The following is a 24,319-nucleotide window of genomic DNA, read 5'->3' as shown; positions in this document are numbered from 1 at the left end:
TGAACGAAGGTTTTTGGATCGGCGAACAAACTTTCTCTCTCGTGAAGTTTTGTGAAATCACGTTCAACAGGTCGAAAAAGAAAGTTTTTCCATAGTTTTGCGATGAGTCGGTGTCACAATCTTGCCTTAATCTTCTCGAGATTCTTGCCCACATCACATTAACCAGCACCGATGCACACACTGACTGAACTCCACTTACACTGTCATGATAGACACAATGCTTCGAAGTAGCATCGTGTCTGTCATGACAGTTTTCATCGTCATGGCACTTCATCGTGTCTACATTGTCATGATAGACGCGATGCTACGAAATACTAGTTCGGGTTGAGACGCGCTTACTATGCGAAACAGCGCATTATACACGTCTGTGGCAGACTAAACTGCGGCAAGTTTCACTCGGCACCAAAACTTTAATTACCAACTGCAACATCTCATTGAGACTCAATTTCTTAACGACAGTTATTAGATCTCAGCGAATTAAGTGTGGTGAAGCCGTAAAGCTAGCAACCACACAGTTATTCAACTAAGATCGTTAATATCGCCTCCAAGCAGATGTCAGGCACCCTTATAAGTGTGCCACGATGCTACACGGTAGGACGAATACAAATACATGACGTCAATCCCAGAATTGCACGTGGCGCGCTGGGAGCCTCTGCTGCGGGAAGGCTACCTTGCCTCCTCGCTCCATCGCCTCGCAACATTTCGTTTGCTTCTATCGCCGCTATTACCAAACCATTTTGAAAAATTCTTGCGGCGTAACAAACTCAGGGAGGGGATTTATAAGTTCTAATGTATGCAAAAAAAATTCTGACGTGGCCTGGCGAGAGGGCCTTTAAAATGTAGCGGAGGACTTATGTGATGCGCTGAAAATGCCATCGATTCTTGCCTCCCTCAGCAAATCCGCAACTCCGGAAAGGCCACTTGGTGGTTACACTTCTTTTTTTCTTAATCCTGCCTCAGCTAGCTTGGGGTCAAGCGTTCTCCTGTCATTTGGAATGCACGCTTCCTGACAGCGGGAGCGCGAAGCTTAAACGACCTGAGGCGACTGTTGTGAAGTCAGGCGCTCCTCGTCGGCTGCGCAAGCAACCCCATCGCTGGCAGCCCTGAATAAGAAAGCGAGGCGAGACGCGCAGGACAAAGCGCTGGGTAGGGCGAATAATGCAATTAAAAGGATCCTTCCGGCGTCCACCGAAAACCAAACCTCCGTGACTGTGAACTCCCGAGGGTTTGCTCGGCGCGAGCGCCCGTTGCGGAGCAAACGCCATCGCTTGCTGTGGCGGTGAACTGGAAAAAAAAGAGAGAACTCGGCTGGGCCACTGAATCGTTTGTTTTCCTCGGCTGTCAGAGATACGTTCGGAAAGAAGCGATAAAGAAAGTTTCCTGAACAAAGTTCGCGTTTAGATGGTCTCCTTTGAAAGAATTGTACTTCTTCTCGCGTCCCTTAAATATTCAAGTCGTCTTTCCAGTTATCTCTTTCTTGTGTTTCTATTTCTTACTGAACGCATCATGACAACGTTGTTTCCGCGATCTTACGCAAATAAGCTAGTTTAAATAACGTATCTTAAAGCTTGTCTACGCGCGACACCGCCAGTGCTTTAAATGGTTTGTTTCGCACGCAGATGGAAACGCAGCAATTTGTTGGTATTTCTTTATTGAGCGAAAATGTTCATTCGTGTGACCATCGACTATACCAGATAATGAAAAAAAAAACTATTCAAATAGGAAATAATGTACAAATCGTTTATTACAGAGCACTTTATATAGCCGTTAGAAGAAACAGTGAAGGCTGGGTGTCCTAACACATACTGCTAACGTGACACTTTCACTTGCGCCATGAATAAACTGTACAAAATGCTAAGAAAGTGCAGTACTAATGATTATCTCGCACGCTCAGAGAGGGGTAACTTGAAACGTGTGGTGTTTGCATTGGGCACTCATTCCGCTTACAGCTTGAAGTTTTACAATGTCATCGCAGTTGTAAAACATATTTGATGTCATAAAAGTATTTAAAACTGAGTTGAAGAGTATGTTCTGAATATTCAGTTTCCTGTGTCATATGACTCTGTAAGACGCTATAAGTGAAATTAATCGCTCAAATTCCGCAGATAAATAACTTGTAGCACACCATTACCCTTAATATTTACTATTTATTCAGTCACAGTATCTCTTTCGAGAACAATGCAGAGAGATAAGATAGAGATAGAGATAGAGAGATAAGATAGAGCAATGCAGTATGGAGAACGATAATATCACGTCAGCACAAGAGACATATTATTAGAGCAAAGAGAGATAGAAAAGAATACAGAGAAAGGCAGGGAGGTTAACCAGAGGTAGTTCCGGTTGGCTACCCTGCACGGGGGGAATGGTTCAGGAGGATAAAAAGAGAAAGAGAATGGAAGAAGGAGATATAGAGAAAGAGAGACGAGCACGAACAAAGTGCGTACACTATAGAGTGGTAGGGGGCGGCGTTCTTGAAGTCTATTGTGAAGCCCCGTAGACCGCAGGAACCTTAATAACGCAAGTAAGGCCTTCAACGCCGATGTTCTTTCGGAGCACTGACCTAAAGCTTTTAGTTCTGCTAGTGGACAATTGTCCAACTGGTCCAGCACTCTGCACATCATTTGTCTCTGGGCCCTATATCGTGGGCAGGCACAGATAATGCGTGCGAACGTCTCATGGCTGTTGCATGTGTCGCACGTGAGCTGTTGGCCATTCCAATAAGGAAAGCGTATGAGTTCGTAAAGGCAACGCCTAGTCACAGACGGTACATGGTTTGTTCACGTTGTGGTAACCCAGGTGGGAGGGGCATCCGTATGTCCGGAGACAACGAATGCAAACGACACATGGTGAAAACGTTCGAGTCCCACAGGGGCAAAGTACAATCACGGGACATCAATCGCAGCCCAGCGGCAGCGTCCGTTCGCGAAAGCGGAATGAAGGCTCGTTGACCACTTTCATGCGCAGATTGGGCGGCTTCGTCGGCGTGGTCATTCCCGCTGATGTTACAATGTACTGGAAGCCATTGGAAGATTGTGTTGTGTCGCTTGTCATGACTGTGATTATATATGTGTCGAATTTCTGACGCCAGTTGTTCATTGGGTCCGGGGCGCATTGGGCTTTATATGCACCGAAGGGCTGCCTTGGAGTCACTAAAGACTATCCATTGTTGCGGTGGTTTCTGCTTAATGAAATTAAGTGCAGCACGGAGTGCCGCGAGTTCTGCACCCGTCGATATTGTCAGACATAAAGTTTTTAATTTGATTTCTTCAGATTTGCGGGGATGGCGGGGGGGGAGGGGGGGGGGGAGACTGCAGCACCAGAGCTGTTGAGTTTTACCGAACATCTGTGTAGACATGTTGCCGGAATCTGTACACGTTGTGAATGTGTTCCAAATTTGCTTGTTTCAAAGCTTGCAACGGCGCTTCAGCTTTGTTTCGGATGCCTGGAATTGCCAACTGCACTTGCGGCCGATGCAGACACCACAATGGGCCGGATAATCGTGTAGCAGGCGTAAATTGTGACGGCAAGTAGGACTGATGTCTTACAATACTTTTGGCAAAAGTTGAATGTGGCCTTTTTGCTTGCAAGCAAGCAAGATGGTGGGAGAGAATCCGAGTCAGGTGTCGGATGTGTGCTCTCAGGACATCTATACCAATGTAGACTGTCAAAGGAGCGTCTCTATGTTTGCTATGGCCACTGTCGCAATCGATGATGTAGTTTTTGGGAGACCGAGACATGTTCTGAGTGCTTGTGCTTGCACAGTCCGGAGTTTGCGGACATTTGTAGTGCAAGTATCTCCTAGTACAGGTAAGCTGTACTGCAGGAAGCCCGAAAACAGTGCTTTATATAGTTTCAATATTGATGGTACTATTGCGCCTCAGGCTTCTCGCCGAGAAAAGCAAGAAGGTCCACAATGGCGGCCAAACGCTTTGTCATGTACGAGAGGTGAGGGCTCCAAGACAAGTCTCTATCAATGATGACGCCAAGAAATCGGCGCCTTCGTCTATATCGTATAGTTTGGTCATTAATTCGCAGAGCACACGGAGCCATAACTTTGCGAGTAAAAGCAACAAGTGCACATTTCTCAGCTGAAAGCTCCAGGCCTTGCCTTCTTAGGTATGTTGACACATCCGTTGAAGCTTTCTGAAGCCGTGCGCGGACTTGTACACGTGTCGCGCCTGAAGCCCATATGCAAATCTCGTCTGCATATACGGATAGCTGAACGGTTTGCGGTAACGAATCAGCGAGACCAACGAGCACCAGCTTGAAAAGCGTAGGGCTGAGTACTCCGCCTTGCGGTACGCCACGACTGGTATAGCTAGATGGCGTTAGTCTGTTTTCAGTCAAAAGAAAAAAAATACCTTCCATTCAAATAGATGCGTATTCAGCGAAAGTTGTGGCCACCAGTTCCTCCAGCTTCTAAGGCGTCCAGAATTGCATGATGGACTACATTGTCGTACGTACCTTTAACATCAAGGAATATGGACGCAGTGATTCGTTTCAGATGTTTCTGGTGTTGTACGTATGTTACAAAGTCGATAACGCTATAAACTAACGAGCGCCCGCGTCGAAAGCCAGCCATTATCTCTGGGTAGACGTTGTAAAATTCCAAGTATCATTCTAACCGTCTAAGGATCATTATCTCCACTACCTTGCCGACGCAGCTGGCGAGTGCTGTTGGACGGTAAGATGACAATTCCTATGGAGATCTGCCAGCCTTGAGGAGCGGAACAAGGCGACTAGATTTCCACGAGGTAGGGACAGGACGTCAGGCCATGATGCGTTGTATAGGCCAAGAAGTGCATCGCTGGCCTCTTGACCAAGGTTTGCGAGAGCAGAGTATGTGATGCCATCGGGTCCTGATGACGAAGATCGCCTGCACCCAGTAAGTGCGGCCTCCAGTTCTTCGATGGAGAAAGGAGCGTCCATACGAGGATCTCGGGAGCAAGGGAGGACGAGGAATAGGTGCGCATGGTGAATGCGTGAACGCCGGACCCGTGAGCCTTGCGCAGTAATCTTCGGCTACGTCGACTTCTTGGCGTCCTTGATGGAGGGCTAGAGATTTAAATGGACGGCGCTGTTGAGGAGCTGGTCGAAGTCCGCAAATTGTTCTCCAGACAACCGACAGAGGTTTACACGGATCGAGAGACTCCGAAAAGAATTTCCAGCATTGATGTTGCATTACAGCAAGGCGACGCTGAATTTTCTTTTGAATGTATCTGGACTCTCTAATGTCATAGACCGATTTTGTCCGTCTGTCCCGTTGCTCCGCTCGTCAGCGGATTGCACGGAGGCTCTGTATTTTCGCATCAATATCTGTGTATTTCTCCAATAGCCGAAATGAACGCATAGCATGCTGCATAGCCTTGGTGATCTCAAATTCTAGTGTGGATGAAAAGCCTTCGGGGCATGCGTCTTCCATAAGTGATTTAAACACGGGCCAATCTATTGTTTGTTTAAAATTTGATAGAACGGATTTGGTGAGGCATTTTATATTCAGGTAGGTAGAAATGTGGTCGCTTCCGTGGGTTTTTATATCTGCGAACCAATGGACGCAGCGAGTGAGACATCGCGAAACAAATGCTGAGTCTAAACAACTACTGTACGTCCAGCCGCGCAGAAATGTGGGACTGCCATCATTTAGACAGCAAAGTTCATGGTCGCAAGCAAGGGACACGAGGTTTCTTCCTTTTTAATTTATCTTGTTGCTTAACCAAAGTGAATGATATGCATTGAAGGACCAGGAGTCGCATCTATAATGTCACTCAGTCTATGTCTATCAAAACGACTTGATGGAGAAAGGTAAGCGCTCGCTAAAGTAAACTCAAGTTTCTGTTTCTTCACGGTCAAACAGACATACTGGCATGTGGCCGCACTGGATGAAGAACGTAAGTCTGTTCACACCGTATGTAGATGATCACTTTGCTAATTTCATTACAAGTCAATGACACATAAGGTTCATAGCCTGAGATCCGGACGGGTTTCTGTAGGTTTGGTTCACAGACGACAATAATGGGGAATCGATTGGTGAAAACGTAATGGCGAAAATCAGCAATACGAGATTTCAGTCCACGGCCATTCCATTGCATAATAGACGCTTCTTTGATTTGTCTAAAGAATGTCTGAGGTGGTAGAGCCATTGTGCTTGCTATTCAAGGCTCGGAAGAACCAGATCCAGGCCGTCCAGCACTTGCAATGCACCCCGAACAGATGGCGTCTGCATGTCATTTACCAACAGGCGAATGACTTTCATCAGAGACTTAATTATATCGCTTACTGTTGTACATTGACGGTGGCCTCTGTGTGCGTTGAGTTGTCTCTCACCATTTGTTTTAGGACTTTCAGTTCTGTCTTATGTCTCGGGCAGTCTTTCGACAATGCTTCATGGGGACCAGAGCAATCGGCATACTTGAAATCAATCGCACGGCAAGCATCAGCGCTGTGTTGCTCAGAACATTTGGGGCAACTCGGTCGAATATTTTAATATGCCGCTGACATGCCCGATCTTCAAACAATTACGGCACTGAAGTGTTCTTGGTATTAATGGTCGCACTGGATGACCAAAGAATCCAACTTTCACGTGTGGCGGCAAGCTACCTCCCTTGAAGGTTATCCTCACACAACGTGATTCTCTTAGGCGACGGATTTCAATAATAGTTGCATAGGCAGATCGTTGTCGTTCATTGACTCATCGACATCATAAATCACACGTGATGTAGTATCACTGTCCTGTGGTATTATGGTGCGAACATTTATCTTGCCCAGCATTTTGACTATACTCAAGATATCCAATGCTGCTCTGCTCTTGACGTCAACCGCGATAATGTTCTTACGGGTGTTCATTCTCACATCCGTAATCTCATTAGGAAAAAGAGCCTCTAGCGTGACAGATATGGCTTGCCTGTTTAGTCGATTCAGGTCGTCGGTCGGCGTCTCGGGCAAGGAGAGGATGGTATGAGCCATGTCATTGTTTTTTGCCATCGCCGTCGTCCTTGTGGAAGTCGAGGAAGCAGTCACGATTTTCCTCTTTCCTTTTTGTCTTACAACTGTCAAGTAGTCACCGTCACATCTTCTTCTGAAGCAGCGTAGTACAGCAGGCTGTCCTCGCTGCCTGTGTCGTTCATGCGATGATTGCGCTTCCTCGGAGCTCTTGACGCTGTGACGTCTGTGTCGTCCGGACGTCTAGCTGACTCCGCGTCCATCGCCGAAGGTCTCGGAAGCGGCGCCTCCAGAAAACACGCAAGAATACTCGTAAAATGAGAGCAGTGGAAAACGGGCCCGGTTCGGCACCAGAGCCACAAGAGCACAAGGTTAACCAGACGATCGTCGTGTTAGCTAGCCTACACTGCGGGTGAGAGAAAGGGTAATAAAAAGAGAACGAAAAGAGAGAGCGTGAGCAATGCAGGCTCGCAGGATGATGCACAGGAGGATTACAGACGAGCCCTGAGGACGGTTCACTTCAAGAACTGCAATAGCGCGCGAATAGCTTTTGGCCCCAGCGACGAATGTGGCCAAAATCAAAGAATTTTCTACTCAGAAAATTTTCTGGAGCCCAGCCTGTTTGGTGTTTTCTGTCCAAGCACTTAGTTACGCGAAACGAGCGCGGAAGAAAAAGAAATAAAAGTGTTGGGATAAGGCACCCGCAACGAAAGCGAATTTTGTTTAAGCGACGATAAATTACAGACCAGTGGACTTTATTAAAAGAAAGACAGATGTGGCAAGAAAGAAAAAAAGGCATGAAACAAGTGCGACAAGGCGCTAAAATAAACACGCGATCGCATTGGTTAAGTAAATACCTGTCATCGGTCCCAACGTGTTATGAAACGCACCGAAAAACCAGGCACTCAGTAGAATAATGATGTTATTTCTTCGCTGTAAAATTAAAGCTTTGATCATCTGTAACAAATTGGTTGATGTGCTTTAACAACCGTAAGCAAGCTAAAGTGATCTTGAGTTGCATCCCTATCGGAATGCCGCCGGTGGGGGTGGAAACGCGCCTTGTGATCATAGAGTACCGAAGTTCAAATGATAACCTCGTAACTTAGAATATTCGAGCATGGCTCTTCAGCGCCAAAAAAAAAGGAAAGAAAATAACTGCGCGAGTTCAACACAGTTAACATCATGACGCGGGTGCAGCCCATGGTGGGATAACCACAGACTTACAAGGCCATCGGAACTATACAAGAAAACTAAGCTATCCGAGGAAATCAGCTGAAGAACACCAGCTCGATAAAGGCACCGTGGATAGCCCGCAGACGTGGCGAGAAATGCTTCCCAGGCGCAAATATTCCGAAACGAAAGAGCCGGAGTCGACCGTAAGCCTAAGCAGGTCGAACCTCGGTCAAAAGATGCAAAGCGCAGCGAGAAAGTGCAAAATCCTCGCAGGCGTGGTGTGTTCTTTGTCATGAGGGAAATCAGCCGACGCTCGCTTGAATCGATATCTGTTCACCCGGTGCGAAATCCCCCGCGTACTCCGCAAGCCTCGTGGTCAGGCATTCTCGTTTCGCGAGGCCTTTATGCGTATACTATAACAGAAGCCACTATGTCGCGCGTCGCACTTTCCTCGCCGGAATTCAACGCGCGGAAGACAAAAGAGAGCGGCGGCGCCTGCATTTATATTTGCGGCTTTGCCGAGTTGCGCGTTTTCGCGAAAAGTGGAGAGAACGGGAAAGGCTGAGCCTTGTTTAGCATCGTATTGGAAAGCGTGGGAAGGGGCGCAGTCGACGCTTGCCTCTCTCTTCCTTCGCCGGCCACATCGCGGGCCGCTTCATGAGGAACCGAAAGAAAACAAGTCGCGATGTGTATACGCAATAGATTCGGAAAACATCGCGCGCGCGTTAAAAAAACTGAAACTTATAAAAGAGCCTCATTCGTGCGACAACGCTTCGTAGTTATCATGTAAACAAACAAAGAAACAAACAGTCGAATGTCGTATAGCTTCACCGAGATCAGGTTTGTCTTTCTCTTTCTTGCGTCTTTTAAAAGCGCCGTGAACCTTCTCCCTTCATTATTTTCTCTATTTTTGTGTTCTATTAAAGCCGAAGTCAAGGCACCATCGACCATGTAAGCGACTCTTTACTACACAACCATAGTTTCTTTCTTTGCCTTTCCTTCATCCTAGAGGCAGTTCCTTTCTTTCTTTCTTTCTTTCTTTCTTTCTTTCTTTCTTTCTTTCTTTCTTTCTTTCTTACGCGCCTGCGTTAGCGAAGCCCCTAATTCCCAAGCAGTTTGTTACACAAGAGTGGAGATGAAAAAAACAAGATCGGGAATGGGAAGGAGCAGTTCACTCAGCCAGTCTTCAATCATTTTCTGTCTTTCTTTCTTTTTCGTGTTTCTCAAAATTATTATTGCTTTCTTTAGTTTACACTATACACCCAATGCTTGGCCAATTCCTCGCAGTACATGGGTGTGTGCGCAAGTACCTGCAAGGACAAGAGTCGCCTCACTTGGTGCGCCTGGCGTGCGTGTCACATGGGTCGGCTTATACGTGCCTCAAGAGACTACATTCTGGAACAGTATCTGTGGCGTTACCTAATGGTCGGCTATGTTTCCGTTTATGATAGCCTTGTGGTATTTTTCTCCCGGCAGCTTTGAGCCGCATGCGCGTTATATTTATTATTCTGCGCTGAAGGCGTAACGACGTTCTCGCTCAGCCTATATCGAATGTCGTAACGAGCCGCCTTCTCCAGTGGACAAGCCATCGAGTCGCTCGTAACGTTAGGCCTAAAAGTGAAAAAGAAAAATAGGAGTGTCTTAAGCATAAAGGCTCCTGCCACCCCCACCCATTCCCTCCTCGGAGAAGAGCACGTCTTTCCTGCTAACAACCGGTCTGCAATGTCGTCCAAAAAGCATTTTATATGTGCATATTGTTTTATGTGAGGAAAATGATGAAGCGTAATGTGGTTGAACGGCTTGCTCGAAACATTTTACCGGCGGGTAAAAAAGCGGCAATCGACCGCTTGCGAGTGGCGGTAAATTGCTGCACAGTTGTTATGAAACTCGCACGAAACCTTCTTTACCTCTGTCATTGGACAACTTTCTGTGCGGCCACTCGCTGTTATTTTCGTAAAGCTTTTGAAGAGGTTGCAAACTTGCCCATAGTCAAAGTTCTGCGTGCAAACCACAGCTGATATGCGAAGCTGTTTGTTTCACGGTTCGCTTTAAAAGCGCTAGTTTGGTTTTTAAAGGAAACAAGACTCATTGAAAAACTCATTGATTCTTCCTTTTTTTTTTGTAATCTTCTCTTGTTTTCTTATCTGTTCTGCCCCTTAACCCATCCCCATGTGCAGAGTAGCCAATCGGAGACCTAATCTGGTTAACCTCTCTGCCTTTCACCGCTTGTTTTCCTTTCTTCTTTCACGGTCCGCTTAATAATGTATAGACGCGGCTCGTTCATATATAAGAATTCGCCACCGTGGCTAAGTGGAGGTGCTGCTGAGAATAACGTCGTCGGTTCCATTCCCGGCTGCTGCAGCCGTATGCCGATGTAGACAAAATGCAAAAACGCTGGTGTACCGATCTTTGGGTGCACGTAACCAAAATAATCCGGAGCCCCCAGGGTTCTGGCACCTCGCATATTGAGATCGTAATTTGGGACGTAAAACCCAATCCGTTAATTCTTTTTAGTTAAGCGGCAAAGGAACCTAGACTATGATCAATAAAACAGCATGACGGGTTGCATATATCATCATTGAATGCAAGTCACTTGTTGTGCCGAGTGTTTTCAGGTGATAGCTGAATGTGGGGACAACGTGCATCCACAACCACGAAACATATACAGGGTGTCCTAGCTAACTTTAGCCAGAGTTTAAAGATATGCGAATGCCATGTATCTATACAGAACCAAGGTAAGGTTGTTTGCCGTCAGTTGGAGATACTCAAATTATTTTTCATTATTAGTCTTAATTAATTAAATAATTTCACAAATGTTGCGATTAGATAAAATTGTCAATGAAAAAATTTTAGTGACATGAAAAAAATTGACTCGCCATCTCGACCCTGCGAAAGTGTATGGCCAACGAAGCTGTTAGAAAACCACTCAAATGCCGTCGATGAGGATATGAAATGTTTTATTGTTCTGCCTAGTCTTAGCATGACACCGTTGTTGAGCATTACGATTCTGCACTCTTCGACGCTCATCGTATTCACGCTGCTCTTCGGGAGTCTTAACTCTGCGTGGTCGACCCATAGCGGTCTTGCAATGAACTGAATGAGTTGCCAGGCAGGGGGGTGATCGGAGATCGTTCTTCGACGCGTTCGTTCGGTTACCGGCGCGCGCGATTGGCCTACTCCGCGCCGACGTCGCCAGCCGCGGAGCGCGGCCACGTTTTTGGTGACGACAAAATGACGACACGCTCCTGTCAATCATCGTGCAACCGAGCACGTCATCTGCTAGGCGCCGGACCCGGCGGGAGAGTTGGGAAGTTTGGAGCAATCATACGCTCGCTACGAGACCTGCTTCGCATAGCGCGTCTGGTGGATTGGATTGGATCCAACCGGCGCTGCGGCTACGGAATGGCACGTTCGGATCCAATCCATAGTATAATTCGAGAAAATGGCGCTTGCGTTGGGAACCTACGTTGTTGTGCTGGCGTTGCTCGAGGAGGAAGGAGAGAGGGTGGCGGGGCGAAACGCGTTTGAAGAAATGGCAGAAAGCGAATTCCGTCGTCGCTTTCGCTTCTCGAAAGAAATAGTGCGTTGGTTGTACAGCGAAATCGACCCCATCATCGGTGCCAGCGAGCCACTGGAATGTTGTTGCTGCCTCTTGAAAAGTGCGCCACTATTCCCGTCATTTCTTTTTTTCTTCTTTTTTCTTCTCGCTGTGCGCGACACCACCTATAGGGACGACGCAGAGAAACTAATAGTTATAAATTGCAGTAGTCACAATACTACTATTTGAAAACGTGTTTAAGCTTGATAAGAAAAGCATACATTTTTTTAGATAACGATTTCATTCGTTGGAAGGCGAGAAACATTTCGTTCTGTAGTGTACTGTCTGCAAGCAGACGACACACGAGGGAAGTAAACTTCTGGGGAGGTCACCGCTTGCTGATTGGCTTCTCTCTCCACCCCGTTTTCAGAAATTTTGCATACTGCCACTTTGTGACGTTGCAGCAACCGAACAGAACGCGTATCGAACAAAGATCTCCGATCGCGCCCCAAGTCCCCTTTTATATATGAAATTTTGTGACGTCACTCAATGACTGGAATGATTCTGTTGCCCCTTTCCCACTGGAGCAGCTCATGCAGCCGTAATATTTACCGGGAAACACACGCAGGGAGAAGCAACGTGCCTCGCATTGTTCGCAGGCGTCTTATCCATCATGCAGTTTTGACGATTGTTTTGTGCTTTGCTTCGTCATTGAAATGAACACTGAGCTGTGTGTTGTATGCTTCATTCCAAGGGACATATGCACTTCTTTATTCTCTCTCTTTTTTGTTTTTGTGATTTTTTTTTTTTTTTTTTTTTTTTTTTTTTTTTTGCTGGCACACACGAGAAATCTCGGCCAACTAATGGCGAACAGCCTCGCTGTAAAACTCCCGATACAGAGATAGAGAGAAAGGCAAAGGAAAGACAGGGAGGTTTACCTGCAGCTTTCTGTTGTTCAGTACGCGCTACATAAAAGTGTTTTTCCGAGCATGAAAAAAGCCCGCGAATACACACAAAATTGCCGCGCGACTGGCCGCTCGAGACACTTCGCATGTATTCGCGGGCTTCTTTCACGCTCGGAAAAACATCTTTATGTAGCGCGTATTAAGCAACAGAAAGCTGTATCTGGAGTTTTTCATGTTGCTCTACAATTTTCTCATTGACACTTTTCGTCTAACTATAATAATTCAGAATTTGATTAAATAATTAGGAGGAATTATGTAATTAGGTAGAATGAAAAAAAAATAAGCTGCGTATCTCGAAGCGACGGCAAACAACAGTATCTTGGTTCTGTCCAGTTACGTGGCATTCGCGGCTGCCATTCCAGAATTGTCTTTATTGTTATCATCATCTCATTCGCTGCTACTGTCGACGTCTGAATAATAGACTTTCATGCAAGGCACTCATCGCCACAGTAAGAGTCTAACGACCTGTTCGCGTTTACGGTTCGGCCTTCGAACGGCACAGGTTGCGAGAGAGCGCAAATATATGCTGAACATATTAACTGCCGGCGCATTTGCGGGCACCCGTTGCGCGAGTACCGGACGAGGAGAGCGTAACGTGCGTACTTCGCCGTAACGAAAGCAACGGCCTGCGCAACTAATTCCACTTTAAACGCACTCTGACGGTGGAAAAAAAGCTAAAGAGCAATAATAAGACCTCTAATATAGCCTAACCAGGCGCCTAAATGATGACCATTATTTCATTAACTGTACGCCAGTGTGGCATTTGGAGCCCCGTAGGCGCCGCTATGGCCCAACGGCTACTGCTTTCTGCTGCTGAGCAGGGGTATACCCGAGTTCCGAGGCACGGCCAAACTTCGACGGGGGCGGAACGAGAAAATGCCCGTGTACATAGATTTATAAGTGCGCGTTAACTAATCCCCGCGTGGTGAGTTGATCCGAAGCCCTCCGCTGTGGCGTTTGTCGTGAATGCGTGAAGCTTTGAGATGTAAAACATCATCATTTAAATGGTTTTCTACCCTGCGTGATTAGAAATTTATTTAAGTCAATCTGTCGTGATAGAAGGAGAAGTAGAAAAAAGGGAGGGAAACACGGGGAGGTTAGCCAGTGTAAGTACCGGCTGGCTACCCTGTGATAGAAGGCCGAGACAAAGCGTGCAACCTTGACTATAGGTGGCTTTAACATGGGCACACCCAAGGAGCTTAGGGTGCCCTTAGCGCAAGCCACCAGATGTCTCCGTGGTGCTTGGGCCTGAGAGGAAATCTGAATAGCGTTCCAAGTTGGCGTTAGCGACACGTGCTCTTGCAGCCCCATAATGGCTCAAAAAACGATACTCTGCAAAGAGGGAATTGAAACTATTCCCGCCAAGTGCGCTTGCTGAATACACTCTAACGAAAAATTGAACACCCTTTGGGGCTATCTTGTCCCATCACTCTAATCGTCATCAATCTCATGCGCGCTTCCTTCATTTGCCACTCTGGGCGCACAACTTTCCTGTCGGGAAAGCTGCGGAACGCTGCGACGCCCATGCCATCCCCGACTAGAAAGTGCCGGGTTGGGCGGCGACAAAGAAAGGGAATGCAGGTTAGATTGATGACGATTTTCCCTGTGGTACAAGATGGGCCCCAAATGGTGTACAATCATTTATAGTGTGACAATCGGGTGACGTCGACCACACCGATTGTCGAGGCATGAAAATAAGCGAGGCGGTGCGATTAACTTCTTCTCGTGCCATATATATATAGTTGTTTGCGACCAGCTTAGCGTTGTGTTAAACTTACAAACGCTCAAAGTAATTATGCGATCTAGAAAAAGAAGACAAGAAAAACCAAAGACGTATGAATCAAATCGTACATGAACGTAAATTAACACGAACCATTCTGCAGATCCTGTGGGAATGAACGCTATGTGAAACAACTTGCAGATAGCCGGTTATCCGGAATCGTTTGGGGTTCTGCGAAGCGTTGCCAGATGTATCAGCAACTTTGCGTAAGGCGAGGAAATGTGTCTGTGATTCGAGCACGTGTGTGATATGACAGCTGCAAGACGACGACGACGATAATATGGCGGGCATGACCACTCATTCATGGTACTCCGGCGAAGAAACCTTACAGCTTGTTTCGTTGCCACCTGGCCTGATCCCGGAAGCGGCACAATATGTGGGAAACTCGCACGCTGCCGCTTTTGTGTGCAAAATGTTACTATACGATGTGGCGCGCGCGCAAATCGTCCTAAGTACGAGCTAGTTGATGTTGGCAGGATAAAAAATACGCATGTGTCTATGGCCTAATGGCCACAGTATCGGGCTTCTGTGCTCAGGGACTCTGGTCCGATCCCGCAACTGTGCACACATTTTACAGTGAAACTGTATATAGCTACCCTCCGGCGGTGGTCCGTGTCCGTGCGTCTACACGCCGCGTCGACACGAAAAAATTTTCGTCTCCAGTTTCTCGCGAATGCTCTGTAGCTATCAATATAATGTAGGTACCTTGAAAAAAAAGTTGTACTGAAATTGGCCGCTAAGACAACTCTATCATTAGGCTGAGTTTCATTTGCTTGTCATAATTAGTTAACAGTATGTTGTAAACGTTACATAATTCCCGTCTGTTGTCAATACGTACATGCGGAGGGAGTATGGTTACAGAAAGCGGCTATAACTCTTGTTTTGTCGAAGCTATCTCGAAACAAATTATATGACAATCAGCCGTTAAGAAGACTTTTTGTTTGTAGGAGATATGACAAGGAATTTTCGCCGTCTAACTCTCTTCCCCTACTTGGTCTCACTCCTCTTGCAGAGCGTCGCAAACTTGAATGCCTAAAATTCCTTCATCATCAATTCTCCTCGCCTCTCCTCTCTAGATAACTACTTGACTTTTTCCGAACCCTCATGTACGAGGAGTCGCCATGCTCTAAATATCGCAACCTTTTTTGCCCACTCTGATTCCTTTAAACACAGTTTTTTTTTTCATGAACTCTTGAAGTCTGTAATTCATTACTGGGCAATATCCGTTCACTACCAGCGAAACAATTCACGCAAACTTGTTTATACTCAGTGGCTATGGCGTTGGGCTGCTGAGCACGAGGTCGCGGGATCGAATCCCGGCCACGGCGGCTGCATTTCGATGGGGGCGAAATGCGAAAACACCCGTGTACTTAGATTTAGGTGCACGTTAAAGAACCCCAGGTGGTCGAAATTTCCGTAGTCCTCCACTACGGCGTGCCTCATAATCAGAAAGTGGTTTTGGCACGTAAAACCCCATAATTTACGTGAGCTTGTTTATAAATGTTGTATGTTTGTTGTTCATCCCACTCCTGCAACAGCCTCATTGAGGCTGCAGTCTCTATAAATAAATAAATAAATAAATAAATAAACATTGCGCCGAGTTTCATCTACTTTTCGTAATTACGTAGTTCACAGGGAAGTTGTAAATATTGTGGAATTCCCGTCTGCCATACGGGGCACTTGCACACGTCACTACTTCATAAAAGAATAAGAATAAATTCCTCCACAGTCAAACGATGTATTCGGTAAATGTTTGTGTCCTTCAATAATAATAATAATAATAATAATAATAATAATAATAATAATAGATGCGTCGATTGAGGGAAAATGCACCATGTAAGACCATTGGTATTTTGGCGCGAAGCGGGTGTCTCGCAAAACGCCACGCCAATATGCCGAGGTGGCATGTTGCGCAACGCAGTTAACTGCACGCAGAGCAAAAGCTGACACAAACAAGTATCCGGTGGATGGATTCAAGCGCATGCGAAAGAATGAGACGCTGTATTTTAGCGGCCCTCCCTGTTCCGGAGCTCTAAATTTCCTTCTTCGAATCTCTTGAGAAATACTGCAACAGGGGTAAAAAAAAGTTGGGTGTGACGGAAGGAGGAGGGAGTGGGATCTGGGGATGTATTCTTACTGAGGGCCTGGCACTGACAGCCAGCTATATGTAAGAGCAGCTACAAGCCGTCTTACAAAAATAAATCGTGGCCGCCAGTTACACAGGGTAGCCCGTTCCGGCTAGCTTTCCGACCGCGGTCTATGCGAAAAAGCTTCCTTCCGAACATTATCCGTGGATCTCGTTCGTGTCGATCGTTTATCTTGGCATCAGACCCCCGAGCGACTTTCCATTACATGTGAGCCGGCCGCCTGTCTTCCGACAGCGGTTACAAGGCCCAGAGCTCACCCTGGTGCCGGCCTGGGGCATAAACGACAACGCAAGCATGACATGTCGGCTCTGCATCAAGAAGCCGATGGCCACTCGCTCGGTCACTCAGCATTTATTCTCTTCTCCTTTTTTTCCTTTCCTTCGCTCAGTGCCTCCTTCGTTCTCTGTTGCCGGTGGGCAGGGACGCTCGTTCGGCGAAGAGTGTTAATATGCCTCCCTAACCGTGTTCCACTACCGCAGGAGCACGCCGGTAAATTATGCCCGTGGTGGCGCCCCGCGGCCCCGCTGCGTGCTGCGTGTGACGCTGTCAGCAGGCAACAAACATTACCTGTACGGCGGGAAAAAATAATTGAACCGCAGTGACCGATATTTGTGACGTCTTCATAAGTGCGCCTATTGATCGCAAGCTACGTACGCATGGCCAAAGGGTTGTTCGAACCCTTTATTTACTTTTTTTTTGTCTCAGGGTAGACAAGGCGCTGTGTTGAACGGCGTACAATGAAGGCGTCTAATGCGCACATGCCTGTATGACGGTTAAGCGCTAACACTATAAACCAGATACAACTGTGTGCATTACGCACCATGGCAGTGCGGGCCCTGGAGCAAACGGCGTCGCCGCTACTATGTCGTCGTCGTCGTCGTCGTCATCGTCGTTGTTTTTGTTGTAGTTGGTGGTGGTGGTGGCGGTAGTGGTGGTGCATTATAGATTAAATAAATACAGTTGTGTGGGTTTGTGACCAAATGCCGGAACGTGGAGCTGTCACTGTTTGGGTAGTGTCTTGTCACTTTAACGCAGTCGCGCACCCTTGTCTTTTTTACGAGGAGAGTTCTTGCGAGGGGCCAGACTCACACAACCGGTAGAGGAGAGACGCGGCTGGTTTACGCATCTTTCCGCACGAGAGGCAAGAGAGGTGCGCTATCGACAACTTTATTTTGTGTGTGTGTGTGTGTGGGGGGGGGGGGGTTACAATCTCGTATTTAGCGAACTGTGGGGCGCGCACGATAGCCGCAACATCTTCATCTCTCTTTACGTGATTTGCATTGGGTGGTTTCAGGTATCCTCGCTGCAGTGACAAGTGTTTCACACATTGAGTGGAGGGCTAATTGCATTTTCTTCCCTCGGATAGTGAGGCTAACCTCCTGTGCCTAGATATTCCGAGAATGACGCCTCAAAAATATCTGGTTTGCTGGGAATATTCCCAGCGTCCTATATTTATCGTCGTTTTTCATGCGACGCTGCTCTAATATATCGTGCTTTATGATGACGGTATGCCAACAGGATAAGCGAGAACATGATTAGGTCAGACTCTGGGGTTTTACGTGCCAAAACCACGATCTGATAATGAGGTACGCCGTAGTGGGGGACCCCTGATCAATTTTGATCTCCTGGGGTTCTTCAACGTGCAACCAATACACGGTACACGGACGTATCTGAATTTCGCGCCCATCAAAATGCGGCCGCCGTGGCCGGGATTTGATCCCGCCACATCGTTCTTAGCAGCGCAACGCCCTCGCGCCTAACCAACCACGGCACGTTTAAACGAGAACAAGAGCTCGAAAAACACAGCGCACGCGCTTAGCCTTTGTACATCAAGCTCAACTCCCGGTCGGTCATGTTAGAAATTCTATTACGTATTAACTTCAAACTCGTCAAACTTTCTATTCACTTTTTACTGCTGACGTGCTTTAAAACGTCGGCGCTTGTGAGTGTACGCTTAAGGTTTTGCAACGTCTTTTTCTTTTTTCATAATAAAGCCGGTGTTGACGTACACATACATGTAGCCCTGTCCGAATGTTTTGATTCAGTCTCGCCAGTTTTTCAGCGTGTGTGCGAAAATCTTCACACACGGTGATAAAAAAATACGCACACAAATGCACACACTTTCACCCGCCAAAATGATTTTGACGGCATAGCGTTCAAAAAGAAAAAGCGCAGAACTTTCCGATAGGCCAGAGGGCCTATGGCGAGTGTTCTATTCCCCCGACACCATTATTCTTCTGCAAGCAGTGCGGGTGAGCTCTGTTCAAGAGAACGAATAAAGTGACTGGAGTATCTTCTTTCTTGATTTTTTACTCCCTGTTGAGCAAAAAGGTACATTTGTATTAGTGTGAACTGCAGTGTTCGACAGGATGCACAAGAAAACCGGGGACTGCAGCCATTATCCATTTCTGCTGTAGTTACCATCCACCCGATTTCAGATATTGACATTTAGTCTTGGCATACTTCCAAACAATACATCTTTAAGAAATTCGCAGATACTATTGAAACGCCGTCGTTATTTTGGTCCCAGGAAATTTAGATCTTGGTATGTAATCCTTAAGTTGGCATTACTGGTGCCCAGAGTGACAGAACATCTTGCCTTGTCAACGATGACATCTTAAAAACGTCGCCAGTGAAAGCTGCGTATTTCACATGTAGACGGGACTCTTGTTGGGCTCTTATACTTCCATCAGGGCTGGACCTGAAGATTAAGTATTTGGTTCGGTCTATTTCTCTTTCTCGATGTCTATATTTGCCTATTTACCCACGTTTTCGTGTGATACCTTCGCAATCGCGACATCACTTAGCAGTATCGTGGGTTCTAATAGGGCGCTCTAGGGTGAAACTTGCTAGTAAACATTGATCAGGCGCAAACGCAGTCCATGTCAACGACCGGTTACACGTTCGTGCCTGTACTTGCCTAACGTTACGTGGCTAAAATAAAACATCCTTTGATTCAGTGCAAAGCAATTTCGACGCCGGACTTGCTTCTCATTTCGTCGTGGTGTTTGCCTGTGCCACCGAATGAGGTCTCGAGTAAACCAGGACGCAGAAATGCTTGCAAGGCTAAAATAAACTACATCAGCAGCGGGCCTTTGTTGGCGAGATGTCTTTCGAGCTACAAACTTAGGCGATCGTCGCTGCGTTGCGCGTTTGTCGTGTTACCTGAAAAGATAAGACAATTTTCTTTCGGGCCGGAACGATCACGATAGAGTGTGCGCTTCTGTAGGACCACACCAACTTTCCCTCTCGTATTATTCCACTGAGTAGACAGGCATGTCACGTCGAGCCGTTGCTATCCAGTCACGGATTCTGCCACCGATAATAAAATTTTTGCGATTCTGGGGAAGAAATCGAAACCCGTGTGTGAAGCCGCAAGAAAGAAAAAAAAACAGCAGCATGAGACATTCAACATGCAACCATTGAAAAAAGTTTCGCAGAAGCTCTCGCAGAGAGAGGATTAACGAAGAAAGTTAACAGCCAAGCTGTATGTGAGAGTGCCGAGGGGCAGCTGCTGTTTTTCTATGCGTCCCCCGCAGAGTCCTCATTTCTTTTTGCGATGCCAAAGAGTCCCCAGACTGCAGATAATAAAAATTCCCACTGTCGGCGGCCCGGTCGAGACCTGCTAACGAAACACTGGTCTGTGGAATCAAAGCGCCGTGAAAACGGGACCAGTCGGCGCCCCGCGATACGGAGAACGCGGCGAGCCGAAATAAGAGTGCGCGCGATCGGCAGGCGGCGCACGTCGTCTCCTCGCGAAAGGGACGCTCGCTGGCCCGCAGTGGCGGTGCGCACGGAACAGGGGCTTGCCGCCTCCGTCGCGGCATTCGTCGATCGGCTTACTTCCGCCCGCCGAGGAACTTTGGCGAAACGGCTACAAAGTGCCAACGCGTTACGTGCAAAGCCAAATGAGCGTATCTTTTTTTTTTCATTTTCGTGAACCTAATTTTGTTAGTACTCGATCCTTGATTGGCTCCACAGGGCAGTCATTTATGTTGCCGGTGCCGACCTTTTTCAGCGACGAAGTCTTAAAGAAGGCGACGCGCCCGCGAGCACGTGAACTGAGAACTCGTAAGCGAACCCGTAAGAGGTTTTGTTTTTGTTCCAACGATGGAGTGCCAGTGACGATGTAACAGGGAGTATAAATAACACGATTCTGAGGCAAAGTACGCACAGCCGTTATCAAAAACTTAGTTGATGAGAGCTTCTTGGGCCGAATCCACAAAGCAGTTTGTTCGTAAGCGCTCGTTACCATTGGCCGGCCGGGAGTAGTTGGAATTAGCTGTTACGAACACTTCTAGCTTAAGGGCTTTCTGTGAATACGGGCCCCGAAGAATTTCGGGGCGTCTTTCCGAAACTACAAAGCAACAAAGGTCTCGAAACACTGACGGGGGTGAGCTTCGGCCATACGGGTCTTCCCTGTGTTCCGAAAAAGGCTGCGCGTGACACTCTAAGCGCAACGATATCATTGCCGCACTTTTTTGTTGTCTGAATATTCCTCGTTGCATGAACGCATCTCCCCTTGGATGCATTTTCATCGGAAAGAATTGAGATGCAAAAATTCTAGCTTGTTTCCAATAGCTCAAAAACTTACCGGTATACTTCCTGCCTAGGTGACCAAGCTCATCATCTCTGTTGATTTCATTACTGGAAGTCCTCAACGTTGAGGAAATGGTCGCTTATGTGCATTTGCGAGCAACAAACTGCATGCACGTTGCATGACAACTCCAGAAACAAACTCCACCTTCTACACAAGTTCCCGATTCTGCGCACACACCTGCGGCTTCCCCACGAAAGAAACGGATTTTCTGGCAGAGAAGAATGGCGCTGTTAGAGATACACACGCGAAAGCCTACAAATCCTCGCAATCAGTTATGTCGGTATTTGTAGAGAAGGTAACAAAAAAAGCGGTGAAGCCCTGCTATATTTGTTTCCCTTCTGCAAACTTGGAGCAAGCAACTCCCAGAACTACATGCGTCAGATGGAAATTTTCTCAGGAGGTAAGCCGATAGTGAAGAAGGGAGAGATTCCAACTTGCTATTCTCAATAGATGTTTGAGTTGGGAGTCTCACGCGAAAGCGGCTCGCGTTTACCTGCGTGTTCTTAAGCGCTGCATAAAGAGAATAAGCATCAGCGTATGACCTGGCACTAACAAGCAAAGGGAGCATGGCAGAGCACATGGCCTCAGATGGCATTAAAAGCTGAAATTTTTAGTATGCTGTGGTTGACACTCAGTGCCCCTCGCAAGAGACGAAGCACCTCAAGGATAATGCGGAGAGAGCAATTAACGCGAATACATCACTTAACTGCATCATTATAAAGATATTAATGGCTCTACCTAGTCAGCCGCCTCAAGAGAAGACATACTGCAGCGAATTATGCGTACGGCAGTTACTAGACTCCGAGGGACCTAACGTAAAAACACCCGATCATAGTGAAAAGAGTTTAGGAGTCCTGTCTATTGAGTTTGACAACTGAAAGTGGCACATGGCGAATATTCCACCATCTCTGGGTGTTGTTTTTATTGCTAAAGACAAGCGACAGAGAACAGTTACCGACTGGGCATGTTGTATTGTCGACGGGAGAATTTCGAGCGGCGTTCCCCGGTGACGCGCGGGGGAATTTTCCGGCAGGCGGTGCTACGCGAGCACCTGGATGAGCATGACAATGTACTCCTCGAAGCGGACGTTCACCACGCCCGTCTTCTGGCGGTCGTAGCGACGGAACGCGTCCGTGGCGCTCTTGACGAACATGCAGGCCTGGATGAACTCGTCGAAGTAGATTTTTCCTGCCCGCACGAAGCGGCGCAGCAGCATGGAGTTGAAGCGGTCGGTGAGCGTGCAGTTGCACTCCTTGAGCGCGTTCATCATGTCGCTGGGATCGATGGTGCCCGCGTTGGACGGGTCGTAGTGGCGGAACGCGCTCGACCAGTCCGTCACGAAGCGGTACAGCTCGCTGAACTCGTCGAAGTTGATGGTGCCGTCGTGGTTCCGGTCGAAGAGAGACACGAGCATCTTGGCCGTCTCCATGTTGAAGGGCCGCCAGGTGCCGCTCGACAGGGCCATCTGCAGCTCGCGGTAGTCGATCGCACCGTTGTGGCCCTGGTCGGCGGCCAGGAAGGTGCTGCGCAGGGTGACCTGGTTCAACGGTTGTCCGCCGATGTGCGCCATGCCTTTGCCGCCGCGGTCCCCGGGGATCCTGCCTGTTCGTTCTCTTGCGCTGACGCCGCGTGACCACGCTGGCACGAGCGCCGCGCGCCGCTGTGAGAAATTATGCGCGATCGCAGCGCCAAGCTTTCTGCACGACAGACTCCTCCTCTTTTTTTTTTTGTTTTCGACAACGCACCTTTCTATTTTTATTGCAAACGTCCGTCACTTATACCCTCAAGTTTCCACTGAATAGGCTGGCAATCGTCACCGTTAACAAAAAGTGTTAATTCAAATGTAGTATTCGTGGCGCTTCCTGCGCACCAAGGACGACACGAAAGGTCCCGCTCCTTCGGTAACTTTCGTCGTATGCAGTCAGGCTCATAATATGCACGCTGCGAAATTGCGCTCTTTGTGACGGAGCTAGCTTGATGATGATAATGATGATGACCTTAAAGTCTTCGGCACATACCCACTCCAGGGGATTGGCCAAGAGTCGGTCAGTTTCTACATGTGTTCCATGCGAATAAAATAAATATGCGAACAAAATGTTAGCATATCTTGAATTTGACGATGCAGTAATTGTTGTGCCCACAGACAGCGAGTCGTTCATAATAACAGCTAATAAGTCATTTGGGGGAAGCTTTTGTAATGCTAATACATTCGCTATAATTCTGCCAGAAATATGGGTGTGAAGTCGGGAAGGCGAAGAGAGTAACACCATTAAAGAGATTCAGAGAAGACTCCAACTGCTGCCTTCTCATTGTACTGAGAAGCGTCACCAGTAGCTATTATGTTGTCAGCAGATAGCCGACCTAGGTAGACTCGTAATATATGAATTAAAAATATTTTAGGTAATAGATTAGCATGATTTGGAAATATGTCCTCGAACTCAATTTTGAGGTCTGGTAAGGCATCATTCAAATGGCAAACTTTGCGTATGGACACATTCAATTGTTGTAACTGCGCTTGCACAAATGTTATCTGAGGGCTGCGTAATCGCGACCACAATGCGCCAAAAAGACGGTTCAGTGATAAATATATATTGTTTATGTCTCTTTGGAAAAAAATTTTTTTGAAGATGCCTGAACCATAAAAGTGGTAAATCTGCCATGTGAGCTTCCTGACATAAAACACCGTTGGAAACGAATGTAAGTAGCCCGAGGCATAGGTAGCCCGAGGCATTAGCGTAGAACTTCTCTTTACGTATGGGAGGTTTAATTTTATAGGCGAAACCACCGAAAAATACAACGCCACCGAATTCTAATATGAGCCGAACATACGTACATCTTATGTATCATCACTAAAGCATGCATGCATGCATGCATGCATGCATGCATGGACGGACGGACGGACGGACGGACGGACGGACGGACGGACGGACGGATGGATGGATGGATGGATGGATGGATGGATGGATGGATGGATGGATGGATGGATGGATGGATGGATGGACGGACGGACGGACGGACGGACGGACGGACGGACGGACGGACGGACGGACGGACGGACGGACGCATGCTATGAGCGTCCCCTTTGGAACGGGGCGGTGGATTGCACCACCAAGCTCTTGCTATTATACCGCCTAATGTCCTACTTAGAGTAAACAATAAAAAATGAAAAAAAAAAAA

The 24,319-nt window shown here is 47.3% G+C and overlaps 1 protein-coding gene and 1 pseudogene across 3 annotated transcripts in view; one reads left to right on the top strand and one right to left on the bottom strand.

Annotated features, from left to right (window-relative positions):
* Nucleotides 1-24,319, top strand: part of Cbp53E (Calbindin 53E) — a 288,931-nt gene that overhangs the window by 181,206 nt on the left and 83,406 nt on the right. The window lies entirely within an intron of this gene.
* On the bottom strand, nt 22,023-22,796 carry LOC139056387 (programmed cell death protein 6 pseudogene; annotated as a pseudogene).

Source organism: Dermacentor albipictus, chromosome 1, assembly GCF_038994185.2.
Source record: "Dermacentor albipictus isolate Rhodes 1998 colony chromosome 1, USDA_Dalb.pri_finalv2, whole genome shotgun sequence".
Lineage (NCBI taxonomy): Eukaryota > Metazoa > Arthropoda > Arachnida > Ixodida > Ixodidae > Dermacentor > Dermacentor albipictus.
The sequence above is the reverse complement of the archived record's forward strand: the minus strand, read 5'-3'. Positions and strand labels throughout refer to the sequence as shown.